The sequence below is a fragment of the Acartia tonsa genome, chromosome 3, assembly GCF_053477335.1.
Source record: "Acartia tonsa isolate MP-2025a chromosome 3, ASM5347733v1, whole genome shotgun sequence".
Taxonomy (NCBI): domain Eukaryota; kingdom Metazoa; phylum Arthropoda; class Copepoda; order Calanoida; family Acartiidae; genus Acartia; species Acartia tonsa.
In genome coordinates this window covers 11,909,637-11,915,829 of record NC_137262.1, presented here as the reverse complement: position 1 = coordinate 11,915,829, position 6,193 = coordinate 11,909,637, and positions in this window count along the sequence as shown.

Genomic DNA, 6,193 nt, shown 5'->3' with positions numbered 1-6,193 from the left:
GATACTCTATGACTATTTCCGATATTGAATAACAGTTTTTTCATCCATTCTCAAGATCCATGGTTTTCTTGACTATTTCAGTTTTACCTAATTTTATATGCTTCGCTATTTATGCACATAATTGTTTCAGACTTTTGTTCTGAACATAACCTTTTATAATGATTTCAAAGGCAAGTTTCAGTCTTTTTGGATCACATATTATAGAAGCTTCCATGAAAAATAGAACCCACTTAGTCTGGTGGTTAGAAAGATATTTCAAATTTCAAGTTTCAAGTGCTGATATAAGACATTTTTTAATGGTTAGAGACATTTTCAAAGTTATTTTTGTCTATGGGTTATTTTTTTATTGGTATTTTTTTGGTTGCTAACTTGACATATTCCTTCTTCTTTTGTAATGTATTTTTCTAATTACGTATGCACTTTTATGTTCTTTAATAAGTAGGTAACATGCTATCCAAGACCTATTGCTTAAAATCTAAACTCTTAATTAATGTGAGAAGAATGTTAACAACAGAGCACATTATTCTCTAAATAAGTAATTATAACAGAAAATCTACTTAATCATCAAGTCTTGCAGAGGTTATTTTGCACGGATCATGTATATAAAAGAACCCCTACGTATTATATTAGTTATTTATCTCATCGTATTATAGACAGCTTTCCGTGTATATTGAAATATTAGATTAAAACAAGTCAAATATAATGATAATGATAATGAATTGTCTGTAATTTGATGCTATAAATGGTTTTTCAGTATGGCTGAGAACAAGTTCTAATCCATCGAATATTAATCGGTTACAAAGCCATACTAGAATAGTTATTTCTCGCATCGTATTATAAACGGCTTTCCGCGGATATAGAATGTACAATTATAAGATTAATCTTATGATTGTACATTTTTATATTCGTAGAAAGCTGGATATAATACGATGCTAGACATAGTTTTTTCGTATGGATGAGAACCGGTTCCTATCCACCGGATTCGAATGAATACAAGAAAAGTAATAATTTTATTTTGGTTATTTACCAGCTCTTAAAATATTACCTGGCGACCGTAACATAACGCGTATCGCATCCACTCGTCGTCGGGGAGGTGAAATTGAATTTTGGCTCAATGCTGCATCATAACTTAAGACTTCAAAGAGGGTTTCTACTGCGAGATTAATAGTTAGATTAGAAGGAGGGGGGAGGGTGCCTTGGCCTAAAACAGGTGCAACTCGTTTCCAGGCAAAGTTAGGACTTTTAGACAAATTTTGTGCACAGGGTTGGTTGTCTGTAGGATTTATAGCTGAGTAATCATGGACTTCGTTACTTTCAAAAATGCGGCAAGGGTCATTTAAACGCTAAACTATATGGTTGTATATACAGTGCAAAATCAGCAAAATGACTTTACATTATTAGGTTTACTCCATACAGATAGGCTCATTATTTATGCTGTAATGTATTGTATAAATTTTGAAAAAAAGTTAATGGATTGCTTTGTTTGGATATTAATTAATGGAGTATTGAGGTATATGCAAACAAGGAAAATAAGTAGCAAAGCTCTTGAAAAAAAACAGCAAAGCAAATAAAAATGTAAGGTGCATAATAGACAGACAGTAAGACACAATCTTTATACAAAACACCTGAAAAAAAGGTATTTATAGCTTCATCTATGGGCCATAGGACAATATGATTTTCACAAAAAAAAAGCCTGTTATCTTAAATACTTAGCAAATGAAAATTACACATTTTTTCTTTTGATTTTGATTTTGTAGAAATTCTCCCGAACGGTTTCTAACAGAACATTGGACGGACGGCGAACAATTCGAATTATAGAGTAGCTTCGCCATTAACAATAAAATTATGCTTTTGTTTGCTATCAATATCAAAATAGAGAATAATTTTAAAGCAAGGCTTTTTCTAAATTTAGAGGTTGTCCATCCATGCGTCCGTAGCCTTAAGTTAGGTATTGTATACTCACCCATTTAAGGAGTAGTAACTATAAAGCAAGAAAGTCGGTATGTCCATTTTAAATATGTTGAATTAAAGAATTTACTCATGAAACTTTTCTAAAGCTGCTTACCTGTCAAATTTCCATAACGGACGTACACACATTTCACTACCAAAAAAAGAACAACGAGTTTAGTTAAATTTTTACAAAAGCCAAATAATTATTTTTCACCATTTCATTCTTGATATAGTTTTAAAATTTCCATGGTGTACTATAACGAAATTGAAGACTAAAATATGACCTTAATAAAATCATTCAAGTCTGTCACATTTACGTAGTATCATAAAGACATTATACATTTTTTTGTCATGTTCTTTTTCAACTATGTTTTAATTTTAATACTACTAACTGCTGCGCCCATATATTCTAGTGGAATTTAAGGTTTAGGTTATAGTACCCCTAACCTAAAACTACGCATATTAAAACATCTCATAAACTATAAATATTTGATTCTAGAATGATAATGCCCCAAAAAGAAAGGCGTTGCTTTCCCCCAAAGAGGTAACCTAAAAATAAATTGAAAAAAATGGTGGTATGGGGGACTTTATGGTTGGCGGAGGGTCTAACCCTGAGGTAACTATACCTGCAGTGTCCTAACTCTTTCGGGCTACCCTTATCAATTACTCGACCAGCCAATTTGGAGGAAACCATCAATTACGCTTATTAGGGTGTAAAAAACATTTGTCTCAGTACCATTACATTTATTTGAACTACAAATATTAAATTATCGTCATGTTTATCAAAATCTAGTTTAAAGTATATGCTTAAAAGTTCATAAAGAATATTTTTATGATGCATATACACCAAACAAGTTTCCAAAATTCCTAGTTTCATTAGAATTCTGAATTTATTCACATTTGTAAAAATTAAATATGTTATTTATTTAGATATATCATGATTAATCTTAATAAGTAAAAAGACAAACAATAGTACTTCTTTTACTATTTGAACTTGAAGTTATTCTTCTTATGGTATATCTTTACAAGAGTTATGCAAAAAAATCGGTGTTAACACTTTTTAACTAATTATGAAAAATAGTCAATTTCATATAGTTTTCAGCAACTCATTAGTCGATAAAAACTGTAAGGAATAAAGTAGTGAAAGAAACAACCAATTTTAAATTTTGTCATCACACGAAAGTGCTGCTATGCCAAGCTGCTGCTGGTTGACAATAGAGTGACTGCTATGAAAACCGCGGCTAGACGCAGTTGTATCTGACGTGGCCGGCCTCTATTTTTTTAAACCTAACAAGGTTTTATGAAAGATTTTAATTAAAAATATAATATTTTTGTGCGAACACTAAAAATAGAAAAACAGGAAAATATGCTAAACACAAAAAAATTCACCAAATTTTTCTTGAGAATTCTTTACTTATGACAACAATTTTGTTTAAATTACAGAAAATTAACAAGAACGAAAGAATAAATGAAATTGTGTTAAATCAGTTAAAAAGATAAATTTAAGGTCTTAATATTTGCTATTTTTCTTAATACATTTCTTAATAAAATTCTGAATTTGTTTCATAATAGACGAATTTGAGAGCAATTTTTTTAGCAATATGATATTGTAACGAGTCAAAACCTCGAAAATTTGCTAGACTCGACACCGTACGGGGAACGTGACGTCATAAAAATGAGGGATTATCCATCTCTTTTTTAGGTAGTTTTCTTTCCCACTTCTTCTCTCATCTTCTTTATTTTTATGACGTCTCGTGTGTGATTTTTGAGCGACCTTCTCCCCTTACTCGACAACTGAAGCCTTGAAGTTTTAAAAAGCTGCAGCTAAAATCAGATAAGAGCTAACACCGCTAAACTGAAATAAAACGCAGCCCTGCAAATGGGTCGACCTCTGGAAATTTTAGTTCGACCTAAAGAAGCTTTAGGTTGGCCGATTTTATAAAGGCATTTGTTAGTTGTACTTTTTAGGTTGACCTACAGAATAAATCGGTCGGCCTCTAAAAGTTGTTTGTGAACTGGGAATATAAGAAAAAAAATTTTATTAAAAAGAAGGATATAAACAATCTATAACACTATTACCAGGATGAAGCAACATTACTATACAACAAGAATTACAACACACATAGCAATAAAGTAGCGTAGCCAACTACTGGCTAAAATAAAAAGTAATTTGTTACTAGACCTAAGTCTATCTATTTAAAGTAGTAAGGTTTGTTTTGTCTGAAGCTTAAGATTTCAGTAAAACAGAACTTAATTCTAAGTTCTGTATTTAAAAAAAGCTTCAAATAGGTCCCAGGTTGGTTTTTCTATGTTTTCTTAAATTTAAGCCTCAGGATAGTTTTATGCCATTTTCCTGTCTAATTACTACCCTTCTGAAGACAAAGTCACTAGTTTTCAGTAAATTAACTATCTATTTTATTTACAAATTGATTTTAAAATTGATCGCTGGTTCATTTCCTTATACATTCTTATACCTATAATCAATCATAGTCATTTGGTAATATAGCTGCGCAATTCTCAACTACCAACACAAGTAGCAACACAAATTGGTAATGTAGCTGCGCAACTCCAAACACAAGTAGCAACACAAATTAATGAATCATGACTTTCATGATTCCACCATTTAACTTTACTGTGTGACAATATGGAAAGCTTATTCAAAACAGCGATAAGAAAATAGATAAATTTTTATCTATACTATTTTTGTGATTGTCGTTGATCCTTAAATAAATTATTTTATTATCCCAATTAGACGACTAAGTTCCTCATTATGCATTGTATGTTGTATGTATCAAATTGATTGTAAAGTTTGATCCGCCATTGCTAGCAAGCCGCAGCCACCGGCCAAATTAATGGTTATAATTTAGCTCTATCAAATTGCACTTATCGGTCAGTATCATAATCATTAATAACCGCCAAAAAGTCCAGCTATAACTAGATTATCAGCAGCGCAGCACCACGTGACCTTATAAAGACATTGTATCAAGTTCTTGTATAAATTACAGGTCGTCCACAAATAATTTTAGTTGTAACGGTAGAAATGTTTATAAAAAATATGCCTGCTATATTGTACGATAACTTTGGCTATGACAATATTTAGGAACTTCAAAAGCTAGCCGTATACATTTTACACTTTAGCATTGCTTAGTGATTTAACTATACTTTCAAAATTTTATTTAAACGCGAAATTTTTATAATTGTGGTATATCCAATCAATTTCACACTTGGTATCATGATTCCTGTAAGAATTAGATATAATTTAGAAAGCGTAACAACTCTGTAAATATGACTAAAAAGTCTGCAGAGGTCCGTTTGAAACATGTTGATTCTAGTTTTTTTAGAGCAATTTTTCATATGATATAATCATCATATTAGTCTCATTTTTGGAATAGTCATTCCTAGGGCAATAAGGTATAATTTTATAAATGTATTTTAAAAATAAAGTCCTAAAATATGTACTTCCTTAAAAATTATCCTATATTTCAGCAATTTTGCTTAGATTTATATTCTACATACTATGTTCTGACACTCTACAACTTTTAATGTGCGTTTGTCCTATCGTCTGATTTTAGAGCTTAGCTTTTAGGGGTGTTATCATCCTTGTTAATTTAATCAACATGCATAAACTGATTATTGTTTATTGTACACAGAATGATAACATCATATTATTTTAGGTTTAAAATAATTTTACTAGAAATCGGGATTTCTAAATGAAACAAGTATGACAACATCCATTGAAGCGATGCTTTGAAATCAAACGTTAGAACAAACCAACATGAACACTTGTAGAATGTCTAAACTTGCTAGCAGAATATCAATTAAAAAGTATAAACGGGTATAGTCCCTTTCGTGGTAACGCCTCTTAAAGGGCATGTCGTCCTATTTTCACAGTAGCTTCTCCCCTATTTCTAGCCCTTGCGAGGGCAGGGCCTCTAGCATTGCGGGGCCAATTGTCTAACCCTGTGGGGCAATCACCGAACCCAACTTAACTTATCCCCACCTATCAAAAGCTACTGTAAAAATGCGACGAAACGCCCCTTAAGAGGCGTTGCTACGAAAGGGGCGACACCCGTATAAACAAAATTGTATATAAATTTGTTGCAAAGTTACATAAAAATCTTTTGTAAAAATGAAAATGTAAATGAAACCATTTCCTAGACTTATCAAAAAAAAAACTTTAAAAGTACAAGAAGTTACAATTAAGGTTAAGGAAAACAAGAATCAAGTTTTTAAAAAGTGCATT